Raw genomic sequence first — 18,111 nt, 5'->3', positions numbered from 1 at the left:
AGGAGGATCCTGCTTGTGTTTTGCCCCCAGGTATAATCATATCCTCTATTGATTCTGACTTAGTCTCCGAAATTGCGACTGATCAAGGTTCAGCTCCCGAGAACCTTCCTGAGAACAAGCTGTTTGTTCCCCTGCAATTCCGGCTAAGGGTACTCAGGGAGAATCATGACTCTGCACTATCTGGCCATCCAGGCATCCTGGGTACCAAGCACCTCATTTATAGAATCTATTGGTGGCCTGGGTTGCTTAAAGACGTTAAGGCCTATGTCACCACTTGTGAAATTTGTGCTACGTCCAAGGCTCCCAGGTCCCGACCAGCGGGCTTACTATGTTCTTTGCCCATTCCCCAGAGACCTTGGACCCATATCTCAATGGATTTTATCACCGATCTGCTTCCATCCAAAGGCAAGACGGTGGTGTGGGTTGTAGTAGACCGCTTCAGTAAGATGTGCCACTTTGTGCCACTCAAGAAACTACCCAATGCCAAGACGTTAGCTACCTTGTTTATCGAACACATCCTGCGTCTCCATGGGGTTCCTGTCAATATTGTTTCTGACAAAGGGGTACAGTTTGTTTCATTGTTTTGGAGGGCTTTCTGTAAGAAGTTGGAGATTGATCTGTCCTTCTCCTCGGCCTTCCATCCTGAAACTAATGGCCAAACTGAGAGGACTAATCAGTCTCTAGAACAATATTTAACCCTTTCACGACCAAGGACGAAAATGCACGTCCTGGTCGGCTGCTAGTTCCCGCACCAGGACGTGCATTTTCGTCCGCATTTCAAACTGTCACTCTGTGTAAACACAGAGTGACAGGCGCGCGCTGACAGCTGTCCTAGACAGCTGAGACATCAGTCTTGCCGGACAGTGGACCATCGCCGCTGCTTTCGGCAGTTAACCCCTTAAGTGCGGCGACGGATTGCCGTCGCCGCATTTATGTGGTTTGAAGCACATCGGCAGCCCCCACAAAGTGATCGTGGGGGCTACCGATGCTTGTCACGGCAATCGGAGGTCAGATAATGACCTCCGGGTTGCCATGTACGGAAGCCTTGGAGGAACAGCCTCCGGCCGTTCCTCCTCTGCTTCCTGTCAGTGTGACAGTCACGTCACAATGACAGTTGGAGTACATTACACTACGTGTGTAGTGTAATGTACTCTAGCAGCGATCAAAGCTGCAAGTCTAAGTGTCCCCTAGTGGGACAAGTAAAAAAAGTAAAAAAAAGTAATAAAAATGTTTTAAAAAAAGTGTAAAAATAAAAGTTATAAGTTCTATAAACACTAAATGCTTTTTTTCCTATAATAAGACTTTTATTATAGAAAAAAAATGAACACGTTAAAAAAGTACACATATTTTGTATCACCGCGTTCGTAACGACCCCAACTATAAAACTGTAATGTTATTTTCCCCGCACCATGAACACCCCAAAAAAAATCAATAAAAAACGACGACAGAATCACAATTTTTTTGGTCACCACCCCTCCCAAAATAAAGAATAAAAAGTGATCAAAAAGTCGCATGTTCCCAAAAATAGTACCAATAAAAACTTCTATCTGTCCCGCAAAAAACAAGCTCTTACACAGCTTTTTTGACTAAAAAATAAAAAAATTATGGCTCTCAGAATATGGTGACACAGAAATTTTTTTTGTTTAGAAATAAGTCATTTTATTGTGCAAACGCTAAAAAAAAAGGGCCAAACCTATATAAATATGGTATCGCCGTAACCGTACCAACTCGCAGAATAAAGTAAAAATGTAATTTATAGCGTACGGTGAGCGCCGCAAAAAGAAAACCTAAAAAACGGTGTCAGAATTCCTGTTTTTTGATCAGGATTGCAAAAAAATTGAACAAAAAGTGATAAAAAAAAAAAACGCACGTACCCCAAAATGGTACCAATGAAAACGACAGATTGTCCCGCAACAAATAAGCCCTCACACGGCTCCGGTGGTGAAAGAATAAAAAAGTTCTGGCTTTCAGAATATGGCGATGCAAAATGTTCCAAAAGCGGATAAGATCGGGCGCCATTTATCAGTGCGACACCAGTCACATATCTATGAATTATTATTTATTTACCCCATTATTATACCCTCTTATTATACCCTGATGTACCCCGCACAGATTACATATACCCTGATGTACCCCGCACAGATTACATATGCCCCCCACATTATAAACTGAAATACCAGCGAAACCCAAAACAGAAAAACTACCAAGCAAAATCTGCGCTCCAAAAGCAAAATGGCGTCCCTCCCTTCTGAGCCCTGCAGCGTGCCCAAGCAGCAGTTTGTGCCCACACATACGGCGTCTCCATACCCGAGAGAACCCGCTTAACGTTTTATGAGGTATTTGTCTTCTGTGGCACACACTGGGCACAACATATTATGCACTAAAATGGCATATCAGTGGAAAATTGCAATTTTCACTTTGAACCATCCGCTGCGCATTAACCCCTTTGAGCACTAGGACTTAATTGCCTGTCATGGTGCGGTAGTTGATGTATGGAGCCGGCTCACATGCTGAGCCCGCTCCATAAGCTGCGGGTGTCAGCTGTGTATTACAGCAGGCCCCCTCGGTACTAACGGACAGGAACAGCGATCGCTCTGTTACAGAAGCATGTAAGAATAACAATATACTGCAATACATTAGTATTGCAGTGTATTGTACCAGCGATCCAATGATCGCTGGATCAAGTCCCCTAAGGGGATTGATTAATAAAATGTGTAGAAGAATTATAGTTATTAGTAGTGAGAATTATTTTTTTTTAAGTTAAAAAAACAAAACACCTTTTCGCATTTTTCTTCTAAAGTAATGTAAAAAAAATGAACAAAATTGGTATCGCTACGTCCGTAAAAGTCCGAACTATTACAATATAACATTATTTAATTTGCACAGTGCACACCATAAAAAAATTTAATAATTGAAACCGCCAAAATCGCAGGTTTTTTTTTTTGTCACCTTCGCTCTAAAAAAAAAATGTAATACAACTTTTTAATCACTTTTTATGTACCAAAAAATGGTACCAATAAGAACTGCAGCTCCTCCCGCAAGAAATAAGCCCTCACACCGCTCTATTGATGGAAAAATAAAAAAGTTATGGCTCTTGGAAAGCGGGGAGGGAAAATCTAAAATAAGAAAGCAAAAACTGGATCAGTCCTGAAAGGGTTAATTCATTTCTAATGAAAAAACGTATGACCACATATGGGGTATTTCCGTACTCGGGAGAAATTGCTTTATAAAAAATGTTTGTTTTTTTCCTCCTTTATCCCTTGTGAAAATGAGAAAATGCAACATTTTAGTGGAAAAAATTTTGATATGAATTTTCGCGCCCTAATTCTAATAAACTCTGCAAAAGACCCGTGGGGTGTAAATGCTCACTATACCCCTAGAAAAATTCCTTGAAGGTTTTTCCAAAATGGGGTCACTTTTGGGGGGTTTCCACTGTTTTGGTCCCTCCAGTGCATTGCAAATGCGACATGGCACCGAAAACCATTCCAGCAAAATCATAAATCCAAATGGCGCTCCTTCCCTTCTGAGCCCTGCTGTGGGTCCAAACAGCAGTTTATTACCACATATGGGGTATTGTCGTAATCGGGAGACATTGCTTTACAAATGTTGGTGTGGATTTTCTTCGTTATTCCTTGTAAATAATAAAAATTTCTATGTTGTTTCAGAAAAAAAGTACATTTTAATTTTTACAGACTAATTCCAATATATTTAGCGAAAAACCTGTGTGGTCAAAATGCTAACTATACCCCTAGATAAATACCTTAAGGGGTCTAGTTTTCGAAATGGGGTCGTTTATGGGGAGTTTCTATCGTTCTGGCAGCTCAAAGCTTCTCCAAATGTACAGTGGGGCCTAAAACATTTTCAAGCAAAATATGAGTCCTGAAAGCCTCCGGGTGCTCCCTTCCTTTGGGGCCCTGCCGTGTGTCCAAACAACGCATTAGGGCCACAATGTGGGTATTTTTGAAAACAGGAGAAAGAGGGTGATAGATTTTGGGGTGTGTTTCTTCATTTTCATGTTCGCTTTACAAAGAAATCGGTCTTCAAACAAATACTTTTATGAAAAAAGTGAAATATTTTTTTTTTTCACCTGATATGCATTAAATTTAGCAAAAAACTGTTGGGTCAAAATAATTACTATACACCTAAATAATTACGTTATGGGGTCTAGTTTTCTAAATGGGGTAGTTTATGGGGGTTTCTATCGTTCTGGCAGCTCAAAGCCTCTACAAATGTACAGTTGGGCCTAAAACATTTTCAAGCAGAATATGAGTCCTGAAAGCCTCCGGGTGCTCCCTCCTTTCGGGCACTGTCGTGTGTCCAAGCAATGCATTAGGGTCACAATGGGGGCATTTTTGAAAACAGGAGAAACAGGGTGATATATTTTGGGGTGTGTTTCTTCATTCTCATGGTCGCTTTAGGCAGAAATCGGTCTTCAAAGTGATACTTTTATGAAAAAAGTGTTTTTTGTTTTTTTTTCACCTGCTATGCATTAAATTTAGCAAAAAACTGTGGGGTCAAAGTACGCACTACACCCCTAGATAAATACCTTAAGGGGTCTAGTTTTCTAAATGGGGTCGTTTATGGGGAGATTCTATCGCTCTGGTAGCTCAAAACCTCTCCAAATGTACAGTGGGGCCTAAAACATTTTCAAGCAAAATATGAGTCCTGAAAGCCTCCGGGTGCTTCCTCCCTTTCGGGCCCTGTCGTGTGTCCAAGCAATGCATTAGGGTCACAATGGGGGAATTTTTGAAAACAGGAGAAACAGGGTGATATATTTTGGGGTGTGTTTCTTCATTCACATGGTCACTTTACACAGAAATCGGTCTTCAAAGTGATACTTTTAGGAAAAAAGTTAAATTATATTTTTTTACGCCTGCTTTGCATGAATTCTTACAAAAAAACTGTGGGGTCAAAATACTTACAACACCCCTTAATAAATACCTTAAGGGGTGTAGTTTTCAAAATGGGGTCACTTGTGGGGGTTTCCACCATTCTGACACCTATGAGCCTCTGAAAACCTGGTTTGGTGCAGGAAAACAAAATGTACTTCAAAATGTATAAAATGATTACTAAATTTGTAAGTCTTCCAAATTGCTCCAAAAAAAAAATTTTTTTTCAAAAGTGCTGCCAAAATAGAGTAAAGAGATGGAAATATATATTTAATTAAAAAAATTGTGCAGTATGTATGTACATATGTGACATATTGCAGTTAAAAATAGGGAAAAATGATCATTTTTACAAAATTTCTTCAATTTCTCTATTTTTTTATTAATTTCCGCAAATCGTATCAGTCTACTTTTACCACTAAAATAAAGTACAACATGTGATGAAAAAACAATGTCAGAATTACTTGGATATTCAAAACTTTCACAGAGTTATTCTCTGATAAATTCAGACATACCAGATTTGACAAATCTGGCTTGGTCATTAAGGTACAAACATGCCCGGTCATTAAGGAGTTAAGGTGTTTCATCTCTGACTGTCAATAGGATTGGGTCTCCTTCATTTCCCTCGCTGAATTTTCCCTTAATAACCGGGTCAGTAACTCGTCAGGGGTCTCCCCCTTTTTCTGTAATTTTGGATTTAATCCACGGTTCTCCTCCGTTTCACCTGGTGGTTCCAACAATCCCGAGGTAGATGTCGTTCATCGGGAACTGTGCACAGTCTGGGCCCAGGTTCAGAAGAACCTTGAGGTGAACCAGAGCATACAAAAGACTCAGGCAGATAAAAGACGTTCTGCTAGCCCCTTGTTTGTGGTCGGGGATCTGGTGTGGCTGTCTTCAAAAAATTTGCGCCTTAAAGTCCTGTCCAAAAAATTTGCTCACCGGTATATAAGGCCGTACAAGGTCATTGAGGTCCTTAACCCTGTCTCCTTCCGGCTGGAGTTACCCCCGTCTTTTCAAATACACGTGTTCCATGCCTCCCTCCTGAAACGCTGCTCCCCGTCCTTGGCTATCTCGAGGAAACCTCCAGTCTCTGTTCTTACCCCTGAAGGGGTGAATTCAAGGTGGCCAAGATTGTGGACAGAGGATGGTCCAGGGCTCCCTCCAGTACCTGGTCCATTGGAGAGGATACGGGCCTGAGGAGAGGACTTGGGTACCCGCCCGGGATGTTCACGCCGGGTTATTGCTCAGGAAGTTCCATCTTCGGTTCCCCAACAAGCCAGGTCCACCTAGGAAGGGTCCAGTGGCCCCTCATAAAATGGGGGGTACTGTGAAGGATTTGCCTGACACAGCTTCTGTGTCAATGCGCGTGGTTAATCAGCCTGCATCTGTTCCTAGGTCTGCTAGAGTGACTCGATCTGCTACCACTCAGGCTGGTAGGCTGAGGAGTGGGAGAGCCTATCGCAGCCTGGCCAGACGGTTCTAGCTCCTGCCCTTGGTCTACTTATACCTTCATTTGCTGCTTGTCCTTTGCCTGTGATTCTCCTGTTTCCTTGCTCTGCTGTTCCTGCTGTTACCATTGACCTCTGCTTCATATTGACCCTGGCTTGATTGACTATTCTCCTGCTCTGCATCTGTCACCACGTACACTCCTGGTTTGACTCGGCTCGTCCACTACTCTCTGTTGCTCACGGTGTCGCCGTGGGCAACTGCCCCACATCCCTTGCTTTTGTGTACCCTTGTCTTGCTTGTCTTTCGTGCACATATTGAGCGTAGGGACCGTCGCCCAGTTGTACGCCGTCGCCTAGGACAGGCTGTGCAAGTAGGCAGGGACTGAGTTGCGGGTAGATTAGGGCTCACATGTCTGTCTCCCTATCCTGACATTACAATAAGATTACTGTCTGCTGGACTACGTTGGATTCGAGGACTACTTCGATGATGGCTTTTTTTATTATCAATAAAATGGTTAATGAGGGATGTGTGGGGGTTTTTTATTTCAATAAAATATATTTTCTATGTCTGTGTTTTTTTTAAACTTTATTACTACCGCCTTAGTAAGGGCTGCCGGCTGATTGACAGCGTCCATTACTAAGGCGGGGCTTAATGTTATGCCGGTGCAGAGGCTAACACTAGCCCCCATTATTACACTGGTACCCACAACCAGCAGGGATGCCGGGAAGAGAAGGGTACGATCCAGTACTTGACTATCTGTAGTGATGGTTGGATACTGGGGAGGCCGCAGGCTGCTATTATCAGGCTGGGAAAGGCCATAAACTGCGACCCCCCCCTCCCCCCCCCCCCCGGTAATGCTAGCCTGCTGCTTCTTTATTGTATCTGGCTGGATATGAAAAACCCACGGCATTTAAAAAATAATAATAATAATATTAATTGGAAAGAACATTGTGCGGTCCCCCCCCCCCCCCAATTTTCATAACCAGCCAAGTACAACACTGCAGCTATCCAGTCTTAATACAATAATATAGATGCAACAGACGGAGGACACAGTCCAACGGCATCTATCAGGCTGAATATTTATACCAACGGGGAGATATCCCTGGGGGTATTTAAGCTCATACTCGGACAAACTTTGCACAACTTGGAATAAAAAACATAAAATAACAAAAACAAAACATATATACAAAAAATATAACAAACAAAAATTAAAAATAAAACCAAGTATAATAAAGCAACATTATGTTCGGCTGACACAAACTGAGAGCTTATGGGTATGCACCCGAATTTTTCCAATAAGTCACTGAAACCATAGTGGCAAAGAAAGCGCATCAACAGTTTAACCAGATAGTTGATATTTTTTTGCAATCTGTGCTGTGCATCTGACACAGGCAGATTGCAATTTGGAAATATTGTAATGATACTGGTACCTACAAAATATACATATCCCTAAAGATATAAACCAGTGAATTTCAGAATTGTACTAGGGAGAACTACATGACAATTATATACTCAGTGAATTACAGCAGCAGCAGCCTAGCATTACCAGGGTGGGAAGGGCTGCTGTTTTTTTTTGTTGCATAGATCGATTTTGTGGGGGAGGGGAAACTTGTTTATAGGTGCTTTGTGTGTGGGGATTCTTTATAGATCGATTTTGTGGGGGAGGGGATATTGATTTTGTGGGGAGGGGACATTGTCTAAATGCTATAGGAGTTTGGGGGGATTCTTTACATATCTATTTTGTGGGGGAGAAAAGATTCTTTAGAGATCATTTTTGTTGGGGAGAGCAACTTGATTATAGGGGTAGGGACATACAGGGCGGATACACTGCATAAAACTACACAGAGTATCCGTCCTGGAAACCGCAGGGAATTCCACCTGAAAAAACGGTACCAAATTTTGGTGCAGTTTTTCGGGCGGCATGTCCGCTGCGGAAAGACTGCAGAAATAAAAATAAAAAAAAGCTAATACTCCCGGCCCTAGTCATAGCGATGTGTATTCTCTTCTGAGCGCAGTCCGGCCTCCTGGGATGACGTTGTATTCCATGTGACCGCTCCAGCCTTTGTTTGGCTGCAGCAGTCACGTGGGATGACTTGTCATCCTGGGAGGCCGGGCTGTTGCCAGAAGAGAATACGCATCACTATGACTACGGCCAGGAGTAAGAATAAGCTTGTTTTTTTTTCTCATTTGAATCGCAGCATTTCTACCTCCCATTGAATTCAATGGGTAATTACTACAATACAAGAGCAGCGATTGCACAGCATAAATTTACATGCTGCAGATTAAAAAAAACACGCCGCAGGTCAATTGATGTACAGTTTCTGTGTAGAGATGAGACTTGTTCAAATCTCATCCAATCTGCTGCTACTCTATTATGTGGCAGATTTTCCGCAATTAAATATGTTGCGGAAAATCCGCACTGTTTACGCTACGTGTATTCCTACCCTAAGAATACACGTAGCGTAAACAGTGCGGATATTCACGTGTTGCAGCCATATTGCAGCTTTCTTTAATTTTGTGAAAATTGTATCAAAATATGAACGCAATATGTGAATACATCCTAAACAAAATGTGGCAAAGCGGGGTTTAGTTATAGTTTGCTTGTGTGTGGGTGGGGACTTGGCTGTAAGGCTAAAATTTTAGCATTAGGACGACATGCACATAAATTTCAATGTTTCCCTAACAGACATTTTGAAATGTTTGCAAGGTTGCGCACAACTTTTTTCTTCCCATAGTGTTATCTAGTCATTGTATGGTGGTATTATTCAGTGTTTGAATAATACCACCATACTGTGACTAGATAATACCACCATACACTGAATGATACCACCATACTGTGACTAGATAATACCACCAGTGTATGGTGGTATTATTCAGTGTTTGGTGGTATTATCTAGTCACAGTATGGTGGTATTATTCAGAGTTTGGTGGTATTATTTAGTCACAGTATGGTGCTGTTATTCAGTGTATGATGGTGATAACTAGTCACTGTATGATAGTATTATTCAGTTTATGGTGGTATTATCTAGTCACAGTATGTTGGTATTATTCAGAGTTTGGTGGTATTATTTAGTCACAGTATGGTGCTGTTATTCAGTGTATGATGGTGATAACTAGTCACTGTATGATAGTATTATTCAGTTTATGGTGGTATTATCTAGTCACAGTATGTTGGTATTATTCAGTCAGTGTATGGCAGTATTATCTAGTCACTGTATGGTGGTATTCTTCAGTCAGTGTATGGTGGTGTTAGCTAGTCACAGTATGGTGGTATTATTTAGTCAGTGTATTGCAGTGTTATCTAGTCACAGTATGGTGGTATTATTCAGTGTAGGGCAGTGTTATCTAGTCACAGTATGGTGGTATTATTCCGTTTACGGTGGTATTATCCAGTCAGTGTATGGTGGTGTTATCTAGTTACACTATGGTGGTATTATTCAGTGTATTGTGGTATTATCTAGTCACAGTATGGTGGTATTATTCAGTCAGTGTATGGCGGTGTTATCTAGTCACAGTATGGTGGTATTATTCAGTATATGGCGGTGTTATCTAGTCGGATATTAGTGGCATATTCTGAAGATATGCCACCAAAGACTGGGGTGAGCCAACATGTTTAAAAATAATCTATCACATGACCGTGTCTGAGCAGCCGGAAGGACCACTCACATGAGCTCAGTTGGCTACTAAAAAATCGTTCATGTGACCTAATTAGCATGTGCACAGTAAATATTTTTGCCAGCAGTACCCTAATTGGGCTGCAGTTACTGGGTGCTAGCGTACCCATTTTCTCTGCTTTAGCAGGAGGCTCTAAACAACAGAGAATTCAAGTGACAGATGCTTTTTATACGAGACCATAGGGCAGAACCTTACATGCAGCTTACATGCTGCACAAGTAGACATATACACGGCATTATTCCTCTCCCCCATAAAACACACATACTAGTAATAATCTCAACTGCCTCTTGTCACCACTAGGGGGCTGATCAGTATACAGATGTATATGGCTCCTAATGACTCCAATAAGAGATGAATACAGATCAGCCTTGTAGTGGACGCAGCTAATTTTTTTTTTTGCATCCAGACAGCTATATTTTTTAAAACTATTTCATTGCTGTATGAGGGCTCATTTGTTTGCTGGACAAGTTATATTTTTGGCATTAAGTTGGCATTAAACATTAAATATTATTTTTTGAGGGGAGTAGAGGGGGATGCAACAAAAAGTAAATCTGCCTAGTTTTTTAAATTTTATTTCCGATGGCGTGTTCAACATTAGCGTTCGGTTTCCGTTCATGGGTTCCGTTAGACCTTTCCATCGGAGGAACCCATCAACGGAAAGGCAAATGGAAACTATAGCTTTCCGTTTGTATTACCATTCATTTCAATGGTATAGCTTCCTTTGCTAATAGTTTCTTTTTGTCTCTGTTCTGTAAGGTTTCCGTTTTTTGGATGTAATTAATAGCGTACTCGACTGCACTATTGATTCCGCCAAAAAAGAGAAATCTTCCGGAACGGAGACAAAAGGAAACTATTAGCAACGGAAGCATTACCAGTTAAATCTATGGTGATGCAAACGGAAAGCTATGGTTTTCATTTGCCTTTCCAGTGATGGGTTCCTCCGACGGAAAGGTCTAACGGAACCCATGAACGGAAACCAAACGCTGATGTGAACACCCCCTTATTTATTCATGCAGAATAACGTTACCTTATTATACAGGTCAATATCATTAGGTAAATCCTAAAAATTGACAGGATTTGTTATGTTTTAAAATTACTTAAGGCCCTGTTCAGATCTGGTTTGGGGGCTCCGTAAGGGGCCTCCATCCCAGATCCGGTCCAAAATGCCAGAAGCATTAGCACAGCATGTTTCACTATTGCTTCTGGTAAAACGACGGAAATTAAAACAGAAACCTGACGATATTAATTCAATAAGTTCTGTTGGACACCGATGGTGTCCATTATACAACGGAATTGTCACTTCTGGTATTTTCTTGTTCCTCTGACGGTGCAAAGCATCGTCAACACCGAACGCAGATAAGAACAGTAAAGTTAAAAAAGTTTCCATGGAAAAAAAAATATTTATTTTATTTTTCAAAAATGTATTGAAAATGTTTTGCTTTTTTTGTTCCACTAGGGAACTTTTACTGATATGTATTTTAATATAATATATTTTATCAGTCTAAGGCCTCATTTACACGAGCGTGTGCGTTTTGCGCGCGCAAAAAAACGCTGCGTTTTGCGTGCGCAAAAGGCAATTGACAGCTCCGTGTGTCATCCGTGTATGATGCGCGGCTGCGTGATTTTCGCGCATGCAACGCAGGACCGTCAGTGTGGCATGCGTTGTTTTCACGCACCCATTGAAGTCAATGGGTGCGTGTTGCGTGAAAAACGCAAGAATATAGAACATGTCGTGAGTTTTACGCAACGCACTCACGCAGCGCAAAATTCACGCATCGTCTAAACAGCCCCATAGACTATTATAGGTGCGTACGACACGCGTGAAAAGCACGCGCGTCGCACGCGCGTATAATACGCTCGTGTAAATGAGGCCTAAAACTGACAGACACTCAGTGAGGGCAGTCCAGGGCCTTTTTTTTAGTCCCTGGAAACCAATCGGCACCGCACAATCACATTTTTTAGGGGCCGCTCATGGGGTAATAAAGGGAGCCAACTCTCTTTGTTTACTCCTTTAGGTACCATAGTCACTGTTGACTGAAGCATCTAAGGGGTTAAATAGCTGTGTCAATCTCATCCATTCCTGTGGGTGACAACGTGGGCGCAGCACTTTAGTTCACACTATCATCCCGCCATCATGGTTTGGGAAGGGGTTAGAAGTAATGAATGCCCAAGATGGGAAAACCCCTTAAATGCAATGAGATGCTAAAACCAATGTCAAACTATTCTGTTAGGCCCTGTTCACATCTACTTTGGAAGCTCCGTTAGGGGCCTCCGTCACAGATTTTGCCCAAAATACCGGAAACTATAGTGCAGCATGCTGCACTATTGTTTCTACTAAATCAACAGACACCGTGTCGGAAACCCGACCGAATCCATTAAAGTCAATAGGTTTCGTCAGGCGCCAGTTGTCTAAGTTGTTCACCGAAGCCTGCACTTCCGGCATTTTCATAGTTCTATGACAGAACAAAACAACAAAATGCCGAACGCAGATGTAAATAGGGCCTTAGAAGTATCTATGTTAAGGATCTGCCAGGCACAGCTTCTGTATCCACGCCCATAGGTAATCAGTCTGCACCTGCTTCTATGTCTGTGAGACTGACTCCATCTTCCACCACTCAGGATGGCAGGCTTAGGAGTGGGAGAGCCTATTACAGCCTGGCCAGACGGAGCTAGCTCCCGCCCTCTGTCTATTTATACCTGCCTTTCCTGTTCCTCCTTGCTTGTGATTCTTCTCTGTTGGTTTCCTGGCCCTGCTGCAGCTTCTTGAACTACTTGTCCCTGCTTCGTATTGACCCTGGCTTACTGACTACTCTTCTGCTCTGCGTTTGGTACCTCGTACACTCCTGGTTTGACTCGGCTTGTTCACTACTCTCCTGCTCTGCGTTTGGCACCTCGTACTCTCCTGGTTTGACTCGGCTCGTTTACTACTCTTGTTGCTCACGGTGTTGCCGTGTGCAACTGCCCCGTTTCCCTTTGTTCTGTGTTTCCTTGTCTGGTTGTCTGTCGTGCACTTACTGAGTGTAGGGACCGTCGCCCAGTTGTACCCCGTCGCCTAGGGCGGGTCTTATCAAGTAGGCAGGGACTGAGTGGCGGGTAGATTAGGGCTCACTTGTCTGTTTCCCTACCCCTGTCATTACAATCTACTAGTTTATTAATTTCTATCTACATTTTATTCAGTTCTATGTTTTTTAAAGTTGTGTGGCAATAAGAGAAGTCACATAATACAATCTTCTATGCATACAATCACTTCTACTTAGACAGGCTTTATTATTGATATAAACTTTTACAGCAAGCCGCTAACCTACATGAAGTGATCTGCCTGAGGTCGTAAGAAGCTGATGGGAGAAATTGATCTTATAAGCCAAATAAAAACATTGAGTCAATAGACTGTAGGCTACATTATACTCAATAGCTCTGAAATACTCTTCTAGTAGTTGCAGTTACTGTAGGCATTAGGATGAAAAATAGATTGTAGATATATACTGAATACTATCCTAATGTTACATTTACTTGATTGCAAGGTGCGGCTCACCAAAGATAAAGTCCAAATACCAATGTTGCTGCAATACAATAGCCCCAATATATCTGTATGGATGAGGAAGATGATGGAATATCAGTGTGAATATGACAATGTAGCAATGCTAATGTTTCCTCTGAACTCCAAAATTGTTCAAGCAATTTACATATTTCATGGTTATAGGCTTTATACAGAGGTCAAGAAAATTAATGTTGATTTGTCACAGGGTCCGTGGATGGTGAGACTGTCACGGGGCTTTGTGTGAATTCTGTGAATCTACTTTGTCCCTAAGGGATTTGACATGGGGCTAAACCAGGGAGTAAAGTCTAAGGTGACCTCAGGTATTCACCCTTTAACCCCTATAGAGGGAACCCCAGGTCACTACCTCAAGAGTAGTCTACCTTGGTAAAAGTCAACGTAACAGGTGTAGTATGAAATCAATAGTTAGTATGCAGGGTCAGGTATGGCCAGGGCAGGTGGCATATGGGCATTCACGTTTTTTTGAGCAAAAGGTCAGGGCAGTCACCAGAGGTACAGTGAAGGAAATAAGTATTTGATCCCTTGCTGATTTTGTAAGTTTGCCCACTGCCAAAGACATGAACAGTCTAGAATTTTTAGGCTAAAATTAAAATTAACCTAGCCTAAAAATTCTAGACTGTTCATGTCTTTGACAGTGGGCAAACTTACAAAATCAGCAAGGGATCAAATACTTATTTCCTTCACTGTATGTCACGGCTCACTAGCAAGAGGTCAGAGCAGGTGGCAGAGGTTCATCACGGGCCACTAGCAAGAGATCAGGGCAGGAGGCCGACGTTCTATATGGACCACTAGTAAGAGGTTAGGGCAGCTGTCAGAGATTTATCACGAGTCACTAATAAAAGAGATCAGGGCAGGTGGCAAAGGTTCGTCACGGACAACTTGTAAGAGGTCAAGGCTGGTGGCAGAGGTTCGTCAAGGGTCACTAACAAAAGAGATAAGGACAAGTGGCTGAGGTTTGTCATGGGTCACTAACAAAAGAGGTCAGGGTAGGTAGAGGTTCGTCATGTGTCACTAGCAAGAGGTCAGTGCAGGCGGCCGGCAAGGATAGTCAAAGGTGCATGCAAAGGTCAAACACAGGAATGCCAAACAAACAGCAGAGAATCACTAGCAAGCTAGGAGGAACAAAGTTGCTCAGGCAATGAGGAGAACAGGGAGGATCCCTTTATGCCCTGAAAAAGCTAGGTGGATAATTGGGCACGCACTGATCCTTCAATAATAGGATCGGGCTCACTAGGGAGTACAGAAGGAAAGTGGAGACGATGGAGAGTGCGACCAGCCTGGAGTGATGGAAGATTTCGGCTACGGCCAGGAGCCAGAGGACGCGGAGGAGAGGTAAGTATACGGCGGGGAGCGGCAGCCATTACATGATTAAAGGGTAACTCCAGTGAAAACCAAAGTGTCCCATTGTAACTACTCACAATAGACTCTGTGGTTGCTATCTGAGAAGACCACTTCTGATTCTCCACACTCTTCTAAAGACCCGCAGTGATCATTCTTCAAAAGTGTTGGGAGGGCGTATTGTGCCATCAGCAGGTGTGTTCCTTGCAAGCCATTTCTAGTTTTTTCTTTACTTTAAAGGGGTTGTCTCATTAGGACAATCTCTTTTAATATGCTCTGTCAGAGCATATGGACATTGAGAGGAATTCACTGCTAAAGACAACTATTAGCCAAGAACAACTGATTATCTTGAGGAATGGGTGCAACCATGTAAGAATACCCACTAAGAAAAGATGATCATTGGGATGGCTGCATTCCTATGGGATAACCCCATAAAGTGGAGAGGGTGTAGAACAGAAAGCCCAGCAGAAGAGACAATGGTGTTCTGTAAATTACTGTGGCATAACCAATAATCCATTTGAAAGATTCCAATAATCCATATGAAATACATTTGAATCAGACAATAATTCTGTGTTTGCACCTTTGAAGATAAAGCCCAAACAATATACAGTGACATGATACTACAGATAAATGATAGATTATACATTTTGAAGCTCCACTTTGGCTGAATGTAAATTGCTAATTTAGTTACTTTATTATAATGTCCTTTTGGCTTCTGAAATGAAAGAGTTATTACCCACTATATAGTGCTGGCACATCGCTAGAGTATGTACAGTGAAGGAAATAAGTATTTGATCCCTTGCTGATTTTGTAAGTTTGCCCACTGTCAAAGTCATGAACAGTCTAGAATTTTTTAGGCTAGGTTAATTTTACCAGTGAGAGATAGATTATATTAAAAAAAAAAAAAACAGAAAATCACATTGTCAAAATTATATATATTTATTTGCATTGTGCACAGAGAAATAAGTATTTGATCCCTTTGGCAAACAAGACTTAATACTTGGTGGCAAAACCCTTGTTGGCAAGCACATCAGTCCGACGTTTTTTGTAGTTGATGATGAGGTTTGCACACATGTTAGATGGAATTTTGGCCCACTCCTCTTTGCAGATCATCTGTAAATCATTAAGATTGTCGCTTGGCAACTCGGATCTTCAGCTCCCTCCATAAGTTTTCGATGGGATTAAGGTCTGGAGACTGGCTAGGCCACTCCATGACCTTAATGTGCTTCTTTTTGAGCCACTCCTTTGTTGCCTTGGCTGTATGTTTCGGGTCATTGTCGTGCTGGAAGACCCAGCCACGAGCCATTTTTAATGTCCTGGTGGAGGGAAGGAGGTTGTCACTCAGGATTTGACGGTACATGGCTCCATCCATTCTCCCATTGATGCGGTGAAGTAGTCCTGTGCCCTTAGCAGAGAAACACCCCTAAAACATAGTGTTTCCACCTCCATGCTTCACAGTGGGGACGGTGTTCTTTGGGTCATAGGCAGCATTGCTCTTCCTCCAAACACGGCGAGTTGAGTTAATGCCAAAGAGCTCAATTTTAGTCTCATCTGACCACAGCACCTTCTCCCAATCACTCTCAGAATCATCCAGATGTTCATTTGCAAACTTCAGATGGGCCTGTACATGTGCCTTCTTGAGTAGGGGGACCTTGCGGGCACTGCAGGATTTTAATCCATTACGGCGTAATGTGTTACTAATGGTTTTCTTGGTGACTGTGGTCCCAGCTGCCTTGAGATCATTAACAAGTTCCCCCCGTGTAGTTTTCGGCTGAGCTCTCACCTTCCTCAGGATCAAGGATACCCCACGAGGTGAGATTTTGCATGGAGCCCCAGATCGATGTTGATTGACAGTCATTTTGTATGTCTTCCGTTTTCTTACTATTGCACCAACAGTTGTCTCCTTCTCACCCAGCATCTTACTTATGGTTTTGTAGCCCATTCCAGCCTTGTGCAGGTCTATGATCTTGTCCCTGACATCCTTAGAAAGCTCTTTGGTCTTGCCCATGTTGTAGAGGTTAGAGTCAGACTGATTAATTGAGTCTGTGGACAGGAGTCTTTTATACAGGTGACCATGTAAGAGCTGTCTTTAATGCAGGCACCAAGTTGATTTGGAGCGTGTAACTGGTCTGGAGGAGGCTGAACTCTTAATGGTTGGTAGGGGATCAAATACTTATTTCTCTGTGCACAATGCAAATAAATATATATAATTTTGACTATGTGATTTTCTGTTTTTTTTTAAATATAATCTATCTCTCACTGGTAAAATTAACCTAGTCTAAAAATTCTAGTCTGTTCATGACTTTGACAGTGGGCAAACTTACAAAATCAGCAAGGGATCAAATACTTATTTCCTTCACTGTATGTGAGTTTTCAGGACTCGACTGCATCAGCTATAAAACATAAGGTAACCTAACCTGTTAGTGGACTCCACCACGCTGCAGTTACAGCACAGTTCAAAGTAGTATAACAGGTATACATGAGCAACACCTTCAGGGCATATATAAATAAATATAATACTTTGATATTGCTAGGAAATGCCATCACTTTATGTTTAATCAGGGTCTGACCTCTGGGACCCCCCACCAATCTTGAGAATGAAGGGGCTGATTTAGCGATGCGTTCCCTCTATGTTTTTTCCCAGCACACCGGTGCTTCTGGCCAGAAGCTGTGCTGGGAAAACTTAGTAGGGTATGCAGCCCTCAATCAGCGTTGTGGCCCCTCCATTTTCAGGATCAGTGTGGTTCGCTGAGATCGGATTCCCACCGATCATCTACGTCGGGACTCCGTTCGTGGGTTCCATCGGAGCTTTCCGCCAGGGGGACCTATGAACGGAATCCAAACTGAAACAAACGAAACCATAGGTTTCCGTTTGCATCACCATTGATTTCAGTGGTGACGTATCCGGTGCAAATAGTTTCCGTTTGTCCCCGTTGTGTAAGGGTTCCGTCGTTTTCACGGATCAATACTGTAGTCGACTGCGCTATTCATTCCGTCAAAACAAGGAACCCTTACACAACGGTGACAAACAGAAACCATTTGCACCGGATCCGTCACGATTGAAATCAATGTTGATGCAAAGGGAAAACTATGATTTCCGTTTGTTTCAGTTTGGATTCCATTTATTAGTTCCGCTGACTGAAAGCTGCGATGGAACCCATGAACGGAGTCCTGACGCAGATATGAATGAAGCATTAGTTCTCTTAA

The sequence above is a fragment of the Rhinoderma darwinii genome, chromosome 1 (assembly GCF_050947455.1).
Source record: "Rhinoderma darwinii isolate aRhiDar2 chromosome 1, aRhiDar2.hap1, whole genome shotgun sequence".
Taxonomy (NCBI): Eukaryota; Metazoa; Chordata; class Amphibia; order Anura; family Rhinodermatidae; genus Rhinoderma; species Rhinoderma darwinii.
The sequence above is the reverse complement of the archived record's forward strand: the minus strand, read 5'-3'. Positions refer to the sequence as shown.